At 33.9% G+C, this 15508-nt stretch overlaps 1 long non-coding RNA gene across 2 annotated transcripts in view; it reads left to right on the forward strand.

Moving 5' to 3' along the window:
• LOC145297561 (uncharacterized) overlaps positions 1-13761 on the forward strand; it is a 259038-nt gene extending 245277 nt beyond the window's left edge. Inside the window, exon 3 of one of the 2 annotated variants that reach the window (XR_013870270.1) lies at positions 13346-13761. This is a non-coding gene — a long non-coding RNA (uncharacterized LOC145297561). The remainder of the gene's footprint in view (positions 1-13345) is intronic. The other variant, XR_013870271.1, reaches the window with a different exon arrangement.
• Positions 13762-15508: the final 1747 nt, after the last annotated feature.

The raw sequence follows: 15508 nt of genomic DNA on the forward strand, positions 1-15508 counted from the left end.
CCAAGTGAAAACCTGTAATATATTATGCCACTCACTCGCATTTACTGAAAGGTGAAAATGCATCATTTTGCATAACATGCCAACAATTCTATACAACACAACATATACTCACGGGTTGTGTGGACTTTGAGCGAACCTGAATGAGATATTATCAGGAAAATCACTCAAGAATAATATTTAGGTTGATGAAAAAAAATTTTTTTTTGAATTCCTGAAAGAAACAAACATACAAGATAACAAAATATAATCAAAACCGGTTTTGAAACCTAGTAGGTGATGCCCTTTTCTCTTCCCTGCCATCTCTTTTCCACAAAAGAGACATTGTGAGCCTGTCTTTACTTTATCGTTATTTTCATGGCAAATACTCATCTGAGCTTCAACCTATGGTCCTCCTTGCCAGACTTTCATTAAAAACACTCATCAAGCTACAACCACTATCAACAATGTCCCCCACTCTCTATCTGTGCCTAAATCTAAACACAGATTCCATAAACAAAGCTTATTTCTTAGAATGCCTGCCTATAGAATTGTATTCTGCTGGTCTGCTTTCCATCTGACTACAATATGGTCATCTTCAAGTTCAATGTAAACAAGTTCCTTATCCTCAAATGGCTCTCGGGTCTTGATAATTGGTGATTCACTTGTGAAAAAAAAAACAAGTTTTCACTGAAACATTAATAATATTCAACTGCTATCTACCATATTACAATTAATGTTTCAGCATCCAATGGTGCAAAAGAGGTTGGTATGTCGTAAACCAAACTGGCCAAACCAAGCCTAACAAATCAATCTGATCAGATAAATTGTTTTTAGATTATCAACATTTCCATGGAATAATTTCTAGAAGACTTCATACAATATGGAGAAGTAAGGCCCAAATAAGACATTGGTCTATCTGTAACACTATCTGGGAACCAACACGTTGTAGCCTCAGTCGCAAAGCAGATAAAGAATAGAAAAAAAAATCTTCAACTCGCGTTTTTTTTATTTTTGTTGTGCTACATTAATTTTCTCATTCTCTTATTACCACTGTGACGTCCCTCACGTGATTGTCTTCTTGAACATGCTCTTGAACGTCATCCACGTCTCTTACATGATCTCTCTTCTTTTTATAGTCTTTTTCTTCGCACACTGCTTGCCATTTACATACGTGCATCTCTGTGCTATATTACACATCCTTACATTGTCCAGCGGAGGTGTGTAGTCTCATGACCGACTTTTTTTTTTCTTTAATTATTTTCGTTCTGTTATTTGTATTAATTTAGTTTTATTTTATTATGTGCTTGTGAATTGGTAAAATCTTCAAAGATATTTATTTAATGAATTTACATTATTTCACACATGGCAAAATATAATTATTAGATTTAAATTTATAAATTCAATTTTATACAGGGTGTTTTCTTAGAGATGGCATGCTTCAAATTGGCAACTTTATTTTCTTTACTTGCAAATTTGGCAACTATCAGTTATTTGGAGTTCAGCTTGGTTTGTCAATTCATCATGTGTCTTCAACAGGAGAAAGGCATATGCCACACAGCACACAATATGATCAATTTACTGAGAAAAACATTTGAACGGATAATTTCACAAAATGGACTTGTCAACTAGCCACCTCATTTGTGCAATTTAATCCCTTAGATTATTTTCTTTGGGGATATCTAAAGTCCCATTTCTACACTGATAAACCAGACAAAATAGACCTCTTAGAAGACAACATTTGATGCGCTATTGCTGAAATACAGCCTAATTTAATGCGTAAAGTTTGTGAAAATTGGATCTCTAGATTATGACATGTACGCACAAATCAAGGGGCCATATGTCCGAAATTGTATTTAAATTCTTCATACCAAAAATTAATCATTGGAATAAACCAATTATTTGTATGAAAAAATATTTTTCAAAACAATTTTATACATAATTAAAAGTTAATGTTAACATCCGATCATAAATAATCTTTTTCACCTGCAAAATTTAAGAATATGAGGATATGAGTGATAGGACAATTCCAATATTTTTCCCAATTCTGATAAAATTACTGATTCCTTACGAAATTCACGATTCCAAAACAATTACCAATTCCGATTCTTTACAAGTCTCTAAATATTTATTATAAAGTTGTTATTTTTTTCCGATTACCATAAAAACACATGTTAAGTGTGCAGATATTTTTTTCAAACGTGAAAATACACTTGCGAGAGTATTCTGTAGATTTTAGTTTGATAATTTAAAATATATAAACATTTCTCTCCGATAGGCTCATAAGAGTAGTGGTAGATGGACAAAAATCGGAGGCCTGCAATATAAATGCTGGAGTCCCTTAGGGGTCAATCCTAGGCCCAACTCTCTTCCTGATCTACATCAATGACCTCTCTAAACACATACTTAAATCATTCGTTGACACCTATGCTGATGAGACGACCATTTACGGCAACACATCAAAGGCTGTAAATGACAAAGTTCTCTCTGATTCTCTCTCCTCTGATCTCGAGCGCGTGGTTCAGTGGGGGAAGATGTGGCTGGTTACCTTTAATGCATCCAAAACCAAACTCCTATCCTTACATCATCAACGCTCTGATCCCCATCTGGCATCAATTGTGATGGATGGCTCTCGTCTGAGTGAGGCCCCGTGTTTTGACAAGCTTCTGGGTTTGACCTTTACTCCTGATCTGAAATGGAACACGTACATCAAGTCTGTTGCCAAGGTCGCTGGAAAGATGGTGGGATCCTTCTACCGCTCCAGAATACTGTTGCCATATATGGCCAGGAGCTGCAAAAAACAGCCTATCCTGCGTTGACAGAGTACAAAATAGATTTCATGGCTTAGTGGGGGATGCCCTTTTCTCTACCCTGCAACCTCTCTCCCACAGAAGAGACGTTGCGAGCCTATCCTTGTTTTATCGTTATTTCCATGGCAGATGCTCGTCTGAACTCCAATCTCTGGTCCCCCCTCGCCAATCTTTCACGAAAAACACCCGTCTAGCCGAATCCACTGTGAAAAATTTTCCCCACTCTTTATCTGTGCCTAAATCAAAACGTGGATTCCATGAACAAAGCTTCTTTCTTAGAACTGCATGCCTGTGGAACTCTGTTCCATCTGCCTGCTTCCCACCGGACTACAACTTGGATGTGTTCAAGCCCAATGTTAACAAATTCCTTATGAACCGCCCCCTTAAGTAAACACTTCATCAAATCTCCACACTAACGTAATGTACTTGCAATAACCCTTATCCCTGAGTGGCTTCCGGGCCTTGATAAGTGGTGATCAAGGTGTATCAGAATTTTTGTAGGAATTTTTGACACCCCTAACACGAAACTGCGAATAAAATATAAAAATCTCGTAATTTCTCTGTTAAAAGTGGGTTATTTATTTTCTTTATGGATTATACTTCCAAAATAAACTATTAAAGTTGTTTTAAAAGTAATAGAAATATTTTTTTTTTTTAAAACAGTAATGAATTTTCCGAACTCAATATTTTTCAATTTTTCAACTTTAAAAATCTATCAAAATTTTTCTATTGATTCTATTTTTACGATATTTTCAGGGTCAATGTGAAATTTTATGTTCTTTCCAATAAACCGAATATAATATTTTAGACAAACGTTTTTTTTTAAATTCACGCCCCCCCATTTTCAAGTTTCTATTAAAAAGTAAATAATTAATTTATCTTTCAAAGTCTTATATATCACAAATTGAAGAGAAAAGGTCAATAAATAATATATTCAAATTTAAAACAAAAAAAAAAAAAAACGTTTTTAGAAATTTACCTGTAAAGTCCGAAGTTTAAAACCTTTTTTAAAAAAAAAACACATTGTTTTTTTTTGTTTTTTTTTTAATGAAACCTTGGTCCTTGCTCCTTTAATTGAAAAAAAATTAAGGCTTGAATTACATTTTTCGAGGAGTTATAAGCTTGGAAAGACAGGGGGTCGAATAATTCACGCCTCTCATTTTGAAATGTCTATTAAAAAGTAAATAATTAATTTATGTTTCAAAGTCTTATATATCACAAATTGAAGAGAAAAGGTCAATAAATAATATATTCAAATTTAAAACAAACAAAAAAAACCGTTTTTTAGAAATTTACCAGTAAAGTCCAAAGTTTAAAACCTTTTTTTAAAAAAGAAAACACATTGTTTTTTTTTTGTTTTTTTAATAAAACCTTGATCCTTGCTCCTTTAATTGAAAAAAATTAGGGCTTGAATTACATTTTTCGAGGAGTTATAAGCTTGGAAAGACAGGGGGTCGAATAATTCACGTCTCTCATTTTGAAATGTCTATTAAAAAGTAAATAATTAATTTATGTTTCAAAGTTTTATATATCACAAATTGAAGAGAAAAGGTCAATAAATAATATATTCAAATTTAAAACAAAAAAAAAAACCCGTTTTTTAGAAATTTACCTGTAAAGTCCGAAGTTTAAAACCTTTTTTTTTTTTAAAAACACATTGGTTTTTTTTGGGGTTTTTTTGTTGTTGCTTTTTTTTTTTAATGAAACCTTGGTCCTTGCTCCTTTCATTGAAAAAAAAATTAGGGCTTTAATTACATTTTTCGATGAGTTATAAGCTTGGAAAGATGGGGTGGAATTATTCACTATTTACACGAAATTTCTGATACACCTAGTGGTGATCACTGTGTAAAAAAAAAAAAAAAAAAAAAAAAAAAAATTTAGTATTTTATAATAACTACCAGCTGCAGAATATTTTGTTTTAAACAAAATCAAATAAAAAAAAGAGATAATTAAAGGAATCGTTTTTGGCATCAGAAAATAAATACTATTTTTTCTGATATCGATTCCAATTTTTCTGATTCCCGATTCCGATTCCGATTAATCATCCCAACACTAGTGGATATATCTGAATTATTAAAAGTTTTATCAGATGTGTAGGGGAAAAGAAATTTAAGTGAAATTAAATCTCTCTGACCCAAACAAAATAATAAAAAAAGGAATAAAACAAAATGACACCTCCTTCTCGTTTAAAAAGCACCGCATTTATTTTTCAACAAAAATAACAAAATGAATAAGCAAAAGTCCGATCGGTAAAAGTTCTTGAGAAATCATTATGATTAGAATGTTAGATGAAAGTCCTTCGTTGAATTAATAAGATTAGAAGGTGAAAGTCTTGTGTGAAAATAATGTCCTTATTTCAAGGTTTGCATTTTAACTGGCAAACTTCGCCTTATTCAAAAGTCCCATGAGGAAAGTAGTCCGTTGTTATTAATTCTTATAGAAAATGTGCGGAATGGGTGTGTGTGTGTGTGCATAAGTGTGATTTTTTAGTGCCCGCGTGGCGTGTGTAATCATGGTTTCGACAGCTTTGAAAGCAAAGATAAAATGAAAACGAGAGGCATGTTCTCGTGTCACATTGGGAAGGGAAAAAGGAGGGAAGAAAGAATGTTTGATGCGTTTAAATATTTTTTGGACCGGCTCCAAAACGAGATTGTTACTGCTAATATTTCGGTTTTTGGAAAAGCGTTAAAAAGACAGTCTTCTAAATTTTCTAATTGGTCGTTTGTGTCACGTGATACTGTCTTCAACTACGTCTGCCAGAAATATGTTCATTTTTACTTTTGTTGTTGTGAGAAAAGCGTGTGGGCGTATTTGAAATTATGTCGTTACTGGAAGAACTTATTTTCGTGCAAAATGCGCGGGGAAATTGAAATGAATAAACGTTTGTTTATTTGTGTGCGAGCGTGTGTGTGTATGCGAGCGTGTGTGTGTGTGTGTATGAGTGAGAGTGAGTGACAGCACAGGTGTCTGGCTGATTCATCAGGCTAATTGCAAGCTCAGTCTTTGCTCAAACTATAGCAATGGAGACGCACTTGTAGAGCCAAGCAAACTAATAATGATTTCCATCGTGACGTGTCACTAATAGACCCAGATGGTTGAGGAAGTCCGATCTGACAGAAAAAAAATTGTTCCACTCGTCTCCATGGTGATGAGTTGGAATATAAATCTTCATTTGAAAATTATAGAAACTAAAAAATAATAAAAATAATAGTAGTAGAAGGGATCAGGGCTGGGAGCAGGAGTAAATAACGGCTCTTATTTATAGTTGGGTGATGCATGGTAATTCTACTAATAAAATATGTCTCAGTCTGTAAATTCTGAATGGCAAATAAAAGTACATAACCTTAAGACAGATGCTTTTCAATTAGTGTTACTAACTTTTAGTAGTGTCAGTCTCATTAGCATTTGAATATACCTTATTTGTGACATCATGATTATCTCCATCAATGATCAAATCATGCTATTTGCAATCAATTTATGGATAAATAATGATGTTTATCTAGTAATCTAGTCTAGAAATCTTGGATCAGAAAGTTTGAACCGTGTTGGATTATATATATATATATATATATATATATATATATATATATATATATATATATATAAGGGGTGTACCGATTAATCAGCAGGTAATTAGCCTAATCAACCACCTTGCTGGTTAATCGGTCGATTTGCCAATTAATCAGTCGATTAATTACTTTTCTCTTTCCTATTAAATTTAAACCATTTCATCACTGCCAAGTGACTCATCAGATGTCTTTGACATATTAACATAGTAACTGCTAATTTAACTTAACATTTGTGAAGTGTCTGGCCACTATTATGGCTTTTTGCCTTTATTAAAAAAAAATTACAAAATACAAAGAACAATTTCCAATTCTTAAATAAATATAATTAAGTAATTAGATATAAAAAAAATAAGTTACAAACCAACTACAAAGTACAAATTGTAATTCTTTAAGTGAATAACTATAGGCCGAAGTTCTGCACCTGCTGCTGCTCTACTGCCTCTTCTATTCTTGCTGCCTGCCTCCTCTGCTCTTCTAGTTTCCTCAGTATTTAAAGTTGAATACTCAGTATTTAAAGTTGTAATGTAGAAACATTAGAGTTTCTCCATTCTCAGGAAACAGCCTGTTGCTCGTAGGTTCATACATGTTGCCACCTGTACTAAAGAACCTCCTATTGTCCACAGACGAAGGTGGTGCACTTAAATATTTTGAAGCCAGTTTACTCAGCAGTGGTAATGTTTCCTGTGTCTTCTTCCACCACTGAAATGGATCATCATCTCTTGCGAGTAGTGGTAAAGCTTGCATAATGATCAAGTTCTTTTGTGCGCTTATGCATAAGGGATTTACTATTTTGAAGTTTAGATTGTGATTCTTGTATTTCTGTAGTAGTTGTAGTCTCCAGGTTTAACTCGGCTTCTACCTGCTCTATGTTTTTATTTGTTACTGTAGATTTATTTGAAACTGATTTATCAAACAGATTTGAAAGAGATACAGTTTTATTTTCACTTTGATCTTCTTGACCCTCAACAGAGCTTGACCAAGTGTACGAAGTACCTTCAATATATTTCCACACTTTTTTCATATGCCCATTTTCATTGATAGTACACACACGAAACTCTAGGCCTCTTTGAAGTAATCTTCTCCAGCTATCGTTCCAACAACTTCTGGAAGGACACATAGAAGTTCTGAGTGAGCATGTCAATGACCTTCATCACAGCCTCTTTCGTCTCCTCAATTGTCTCATAATGACAACCTGTAAGGTTTTCCTTGAGCTTAGGGAATAACCAAAAGTTACAGGTCTGGATTATAAGGCGGGCGAGGAACTGTCTTGGTGCCCATCTTGATCAAATAGTCTGTGAAAAAGATGGAGTTATGGACTGGCAGAAATGTCATTGACCCGATTTAAAAAGTGCTAGCCTCTTCCTGAACCTGCTTAAAACGTCAACATAGTATTCCTCATTGACCGTCTGTCCAGTGTGAACCCAGTGCATATAGATCATACCCATGTTGCCAAAAAAAGAGATTGATTTGGTTGTATAATGTTGTCAATATTTAGTTAATTTTTTACATATTTAAATTACTTATGTCTGATATCTAAATTAATAATTTATATCAATAAAATATACATTATCCAAACCAGAAAAATAAAAATGTATATGTAATGATAGCAAGAGTCCAAAAATGAGAAACAAAAGTATGACTGATGAAGAATATTTTATTTTCGGTTCGCACATTATCGCAATTTACTGTACGATTCCTCAACACAAAAACTGAAAGATGAAGTAATAATTTTCTTTGATTTAAAGTGCAAAATAATAATGTTAATTCGATAGAAAGAGAAAGGAGGGAAATTTTCCATTTGCTTACATCTATTTACCTTAAATTTAGTGCAGTTGTAAAAGTTTCCATGTTAACAGCATATCATACCTGTTATTTGATAATATGGTGTGAATAATGCATGTTTCTTTGATAAATTTTAACTGGCAAACTGGCAAGCAAAAAAGGGAGTTAATTACCAGTTTTATCATATATATATATATATACAGAGAAAGAGAGAGAGAGAGAGAGAGAGAGAGAGAGAGAGAGAGAGAGAGAGTTTATTTATACAAACATTATTGGCTACATGTTTCTGCAATGCCTCCTTTTAGAGATACCATTTCATCAGACTGTAGTGTTGACTTCAGAGCCAAACTCAAGAATCTTGAGGTCTTAAGTTTGACTCTCAAGTCAAAATTAAAGCTTAATGCACTACAGAAACATGTATGCACATATGTAACCAATAATGTTTGTATAAATAAACATACTATAACATTCTTTGTTCATTCATGGAGCATTTTTTGATAAATATAGAAGATTCAGTGGATTTACATCCGGGTAACTAATATATATGTATATATATATATATATATATATATACACACACACACACATATAATACAAGGTTAATATTTTCCAACGGTAAAGTAAGCAATGAAGTTTAACGAGATTAATATAAAAGTGCTCAATCCAGAAGTAGGGCAAGATATACTTTCTATTTGTTTTTACATAAGCAGTAATATGTTGCTCATGAGCATGTTTTGGTCAATTAGTTTCTAGCAACTATAGACCACTTCAGGCGATACAGTTTATACAAAAGCAAAGTTTGCAATGAAAATATCAGGTCTTCAGCGTCATAGGCAATTAATACCAGGAGGTTCCCTCACATATTGTTAAAAATAGGAATAAGATTTAGTTGTATGTAAAGAGGTATGGATTATGGTCTGTGTTAAAATATAGGAATAAAGAGGAAAAGATGGGACATTAAGAAAACAGAGATAGAGATAATAAAAGACTAGAAAGAAAAGTATATGTATGCATGTGTGAAAGTCTCTTTAAGCCTTAAACTTTAAACCTTTAATGCTATTGGGTCCATTAGCAGAGGTATATCAAGTTGACAACTTTTCTTTTTGGAATATCTATGTGAAAAGGTTTCCTCCTTAGTCACTTAGTACTCCTCCCCTTTAAAGTTCTTATCAAACATGCTTCCAAAACTACCTATACTAATATCCTACAGCAATGCACCTTTTCACTAAAACCTCCACAAAATTCAATATTTGCTACATTAATAACTACACCATCTTTGTCGGTGCCGCTTCTGAACATCATCCATATAACTATACCCATTACTCCCAAACAACTTCTTTACATACTCCAAATGTTTATCTGTTTCCCTCAATTCATCCACTTTAAATATTGGTACTTTGCGTATGCATGTATATTATATCTCCTATTGACTTTGCTTCATTTTTTTTTTTTAATGACGTTTACTTTTAATAGCAATATTCGACAAAATTTAGCTTATATATATATATATATATATATATATATATATATATATATATATATATATATATATATATGTTGTGGTTCATACCTTTAACTCTTAAATTATAGAAATTTTACCACATTAAGTATTACTTAACCCAAACAAAAAGAAAAGAACACAAAAATTATCTTAAAGTTCATCTTTAATTTTTAACTTTGTTTTAATTGAAATTAATAGATTTTCTACTATATTAAAACGCTTTATATATATGAAAGATGCCGCTGTGGAATTTCCACAGGTCACACAAGTATATATTAATGTCACTACTTAACAAGGCCAAAAACCATTCTAGGATAAGGGTCAATGAGATTAGATGTTGGATGATGACCAATACTAAGAGAGGAATGAATTTGTCAGCATGCCACAGTCGGGATACTTCAGGGATTTGTCAGTGTGACAGAGTTGAAACACTGAAACTTCTTAACCAGATTCGATACTTGGAAGTAAACAATAGAAAGGACCTTTCATGCTCCCACTATGTTGACAATCTTTATACCACAAAAGCAATGCGGCCTCACAAGGTGTATGTGAAGGATGGTGGCGGCCATTACAAATGTGGCCATCTTGGATCTGAAGCATGCACACATGTACAACATTTCTCTAACTTCACACACCAAGTTCTTATTGTTATCCATGCTCCGTTCTTTCGGCTTTCAGCTTCTCTTTCGATCAACTGTCTAATATACAGGGTGAGCCAGAAGTAGGTGGACAGTATTTTGAATAGGTTTATGCATCAGTTATTTTAATGCAATTCTTTATTATAACCCTAACCTGTCCACCTACTTTAGCTCACCCTGTATAATTTAAATCCCTCGTGCCTAGCTATGAATGATGTGACATCAATCGTATTGTTCCCTAATGTTCTCACATGCACTGGAGATGCAAGTAGACATGCCCTCGACAACCTCCTCCTTTATAGTTTATTTCAATCTGACAAAATGTAAAATTCTCATACAGCTTTTCTTACACTTCTTATAAATGAGACTTAAACTAATGCAGATAACAAACCCTCTTTTATTTCTTTATATTGTGTACGATATATATCCATGCTTCTGTGGTACTATGGGTTGTCCTTAATGCCTTGCCCCCCGCCCCACCCCAGGAGCCATGACCTTGGAGACTGTGGAGGATTCACAAAATGGAAAAGTAATCAAAGGTGTCATACTTTAGTTCTTCATGTGTCTTGTTTACCTTCTCTTTGCAAGTCATATTTCCACTTTTCCATCCTTTTTTTTTTTGTTATATTTCATATTTATTTATTTGATTTTGTTTTTAAGTTTGTTGATCTGGGTTTCCATCCTGAATTCACAGTTTTTGTCTGTCCATTTTCTTTATTCGGCTTTTTTCTACTTTAAATTTCATACTTACCATCTTGGCAGCTGCATAAATTGTTTAAGTCTATAATAGTATGTATTTGAATGTCTGTAAAGAGTTTGTTTTCTGTTTCTGCTTTTATTTTTTCCCACTCTTGATTCCTTAGAGATGGGAGATTTTTTTTTTTTTTTTTTTTTTTTGTAAGTCGTATGATATTTTCTACTTGAGTGGCTTCATTTTCAGTTCTCGTATGGCACAATTATGTTGACACACTGATTCTCGCCAGGTCACCAAAGTTAAGCAGTATTGAGCCTGGCCAGTACCAGACGGGTGACCATTTGGGAAGGCTAGGCTCTGTATGTACCTTCTGGGAAGGTTGGACATGGGACCAGCACCCTCACTCCGAAAACAGAACTCCTCACTACAAAAGCATCTACAAAGTTGTAGAGGGCCTATGCCCCTCCAGGGGCTTAAGGCTATTTGCAGTGTTTATGTTTTGCAGATCTACATGGGTGGTGTTCCACCGAGAGGTGTTTCTTGGTCTCTTTCATCACTTTTGTTGTATTTTTTACAAGGGACTCACTACTTATCAAGCTCTGAAGGCCACTCGAGTATAAGGGTTAATGAGTGTAAGGTGGTCAGTGACAACAGCACAGTGATCAGCAGTGGTGGAAGTTGAGTAGCATTTGATTATTTAACAGTTCAACAACATTGGTCTTGAAGATGACCATGTTGTAGTCAGCTGGAAAGCAAACTCACGGTATAGAGTTCTACAGGCAGGTAGTTCTAGGAAATAAGCCTTGTTCATAGAATCTGTGTTTAGATTTAGGCACAGATAGATAGTTGGGGGGTAATTGTTGAGAGTGGTTGTAGCTAGATGATTGCTTGTCAAAAATTCTTGCAGCAAGGGGCCATAGATTGAATCTCAGTCAAACACTTGCCATGAAAATAAAGATAGAACAGAGATAGACTCGCAGCATCTCTTCTGTGAGAAAGAGGTTGCAGGGATGAGAAAAGGATATCATCTACTGGATTTGGAAGCCAGTTTTGAACCCTGTCAAGTCAGGAAAGAGTGCTCTGGGCATCTCTTCCCCAGATGTGGCAACAGCACTCCATTTTTTACAGGCATATTATCAGTTGGGCCCCATATATAGGAAGTTTAACTGAGGGGATGCTAGCGTTTGGGGGGAGGGGGCGGAAATTCTCTATGTGATGCTTTAACACACACACACACACACACACACACACACACCTGACTTATACACAATGTGTCTGAATTTGTTTTTTTTCTTGTGAATCTGCATTACTTTTGTTTTTGTATATTTGTAAACCAGTGCATGCATCCTTAATAGTCGTCAAGACGACACGGCTAGATCAAGTAGATAAAAACGTAGAGAGAACCATGGCATACGAACATTGAGGTCAGCGATCATCGAGGGGCTGCACATGGTCGCACACGTCGTTTCATCACTTTACCTTCCAATGATTCCTCTTTCAGCTTCTTTCTCAATCTCTAAGATATAGCTCGCGTGTTTTACTCAAGTAAAATAAGCGTATGGTCGCAAGAAAAATACAAATGAAATGATTAAATTTATATACTTTTATTCCCGGTTTAATATCGAGATGTTAGTAATGCCTTCCTGTTGGCGGTGCTGCTGAACTGTTGGGTCGTCTGATTGGTTAGTACGTTGGTTGACGGTGCTTCTATGTAGACAGGCTTCTGTAAACTGTAAACTTGACTTTCAAAACAACAGTGTTTTGTAATTCGCCGAACGTCCCTATTTATAGGCAACGCGCGGACGTAGATGTAGACATACTACAAACCGACGCGTTAACAACAAAATGGCTACTGTTCAACGTCATACATTTATTATTCAGTGAGTTATTATCTCGTTAAAAAAACACTTAACCATTTCCCATCAATCTCAACATATTCGCCGACAATCTCTAAAGAAAAAAAAAAATACTCCCAAGTTCTTTTTATAATTTGTTATTTCTAGGTACGTGCAATTTAATTGTAAAAGCTGATAGGGCCCGTCATTATAAAAGCTGGATTATCATAATTTTTTTTGAAGTTTCCGATTATTATTATTTATTTATGCGTGTGTGTGTTTGAAAGATTAAAGCCTAAAGTTAATCTCTAAAAGAAAAAATGTATTTTTACATGTGAAAAAAAGTTATAACGAAAAATGTTTTCACGGTGGCTACGAAAACTCAACTAAATTTGAAAGTTGAATAAATTGTAAAAATCCTTTGAAAGATAATATTAGTTTTGTTGAACTATTTAAAAGATAATTAGTAAACTCTTAAGATACTAAATTTAAAAAAAAAAAAAACACACCTTATTTATTTCATTTTCTTTTTTCTTTTAGATCAGTTAATCCCCAAAACGTGAGAGTTATCTAGTGGTCTAGAGACCGGCCTTCGATGGATCAAAATAACGCCAAGCTACTCAGAATTTCTATGGAAGTCCAGAATGTCAAAAAGTCCTGTCAGAGATAAACGTTAATCTGGGGGAATAAGTGGTGACGTCAGTACTTTTTATTATAATTTGAAATAAAACTTTTGTAAAATGTTGTGCAAAATGTTATTTTTCGGTACGAACTGGCGTGTCCCTTTCAGATAAATTCGCCGGGAAACTACCAGCCTGGCGAAAAAATAAAAGAATGAGATAAAAGGGGGGGGGATAAAGAATAAAATAGAAAGGTCTTGTTTTAAAACGAAGAAGAGATTTTATTTACAAACGTTGCTAATTTTTCGATTTGCAGGCATTAAATACAAAAACAAAGAACGCCAAGTAACAAAATATAATAATTAAAAAAAAAACGCTGGTTTTGTGAAAAAAAAATTAATTTTCCCTTAAAATCCAATGACTACTCAGTCGAGGAAAGGAAGCAATGTGCACCTACCTTAAGTTGCGGAAGAATTGCCCCCTTCCGCGACGTGACAGTGTTAACAATTGCTAGCCAGCAAAGCTTAGGTAATCAAAGAATAGCTTTCCGGCACCAGCTACAAATGTATCTGGAAAAAACTAGACCACTGGGAAGAATCCCCCTTTAAATAACCAAAAGGACATGTGATTAACTGTCACCTGACATGTGAAAAAAAAAAAAAAAGCTTTAAAAAGGCAGAGAAGGCAAGGTAATCTCTTTTTGTTAGTAAGCAAGGTAAGTGCACACCGCTCTCCCTCTCTTGAGCAATCATTAACCCCCCCCCCTTTATTTTCAGTTTTTATATTGAAATTGTCGTATCAACGAACGAATACAATATTATAATTCAAATAGGAGTACTTCCTAATAATAACTCAAATACAATAAATTTTAAGGAACGTACACACAAAATTGATGGCAGACATCACATGTGCCTTTTTTCTCAATTTAAAGTCTTTGAAAATTACTCTTCTTCAAAATACGCGCAAATTGGAGTCGCGTAAAGTTTTCAGAAGTTCGCCTCTATACGTCCGGGTATTTTTTTTACCGGGTTATACTTCTTTGAAGGAGAGGCTCGGGGAAATCTTCATCTACGACAGACAATGAATTCATGTCCAATCTCCTCGCCGCAGGAATCCAAAAGAGACTGATTTTCGCGCTAGAACCAGTGACGTCATCATCAAGGAGCTAGCATTGCCCCTTTATTCAAATTAAAGGGAGTTTTGTACGAACCCAAAAGATACGAAACTAAGTTCAATAAAAGATACGAAATTTAGAAAATCAAATATAAGAACCAGAATAAAAATATAATAAATATATACGGGGGGGGGGGTACAATTATTGGTATATAAAAAATTCAAACAGCCGGGCATTTCTAAGAATAGTAAAAAAAAAAAACAAAACAAAAACAAACAAAAACAGAGATTTAAAAAAAATGAATAAATATACAATAAATAAATGTTATCAAAGGCAAGCTAAGCTACTTTTCTACCTACCTGAATATGTTTTTGTGTTTTTACTTATTTTAAAGTGTTGTTTTATTTTTTATTTTATATATATATATATATTTTTTTTTTTTGCTTAAAATATTAGTGTAAAAGTCGTTGAGTTAAAACAAAACAAAAAAATGGCGGTCTTAGAGCCATAGTCGAGCTTCAATATATGTTTAAATACAGTGACGTAGCAACTATTTTTGCCACCCAGGGCAGTCGTAAGATTTGCCCACCTCCCTATCCGCTAATCGTTAATAATCAAAATTCCAGAAAGTCCTCAAAATATTTATTTTCATGGAATTACAATCAAGAATCTAATTTTAGACTGTTGCTCCTTCCTCCCTCTCTCCCCCCTTTGCTACGCCACTGCTTCAAAATCGAAAATTAAACAAAATAATTGTAGAACATTTGCATGATTGGTGACATTTATTGGATATATTTCTATCAGTATTTTGTTTATTTTTCGATTTTTCAGTGATTATCGGAGTTATATTTATTTGTTATATATCATTTAACCCCCCTTTTTGCTTTGTCGGCTATTCTAATAAACGCCTCTATAAATTATTTCTTTATAAATAAAACTAAAAATGCATTTTAAGTGTTGAGAGGTCAA

Source organism: Euprymna scolopes, chromosome 18 (genome assembly GCF_053919585.1).
Source record: "Euprymna scolopes isolate OS-2025 chromosome 18, ASM5391958v1, whole genome shotgun sequence".
NCBI lineage: Eukaryota > Metazoa > Mollusca > Cephalopoda > Sepiida > Sepiolidae > Euprymna > Euprymna scolopes.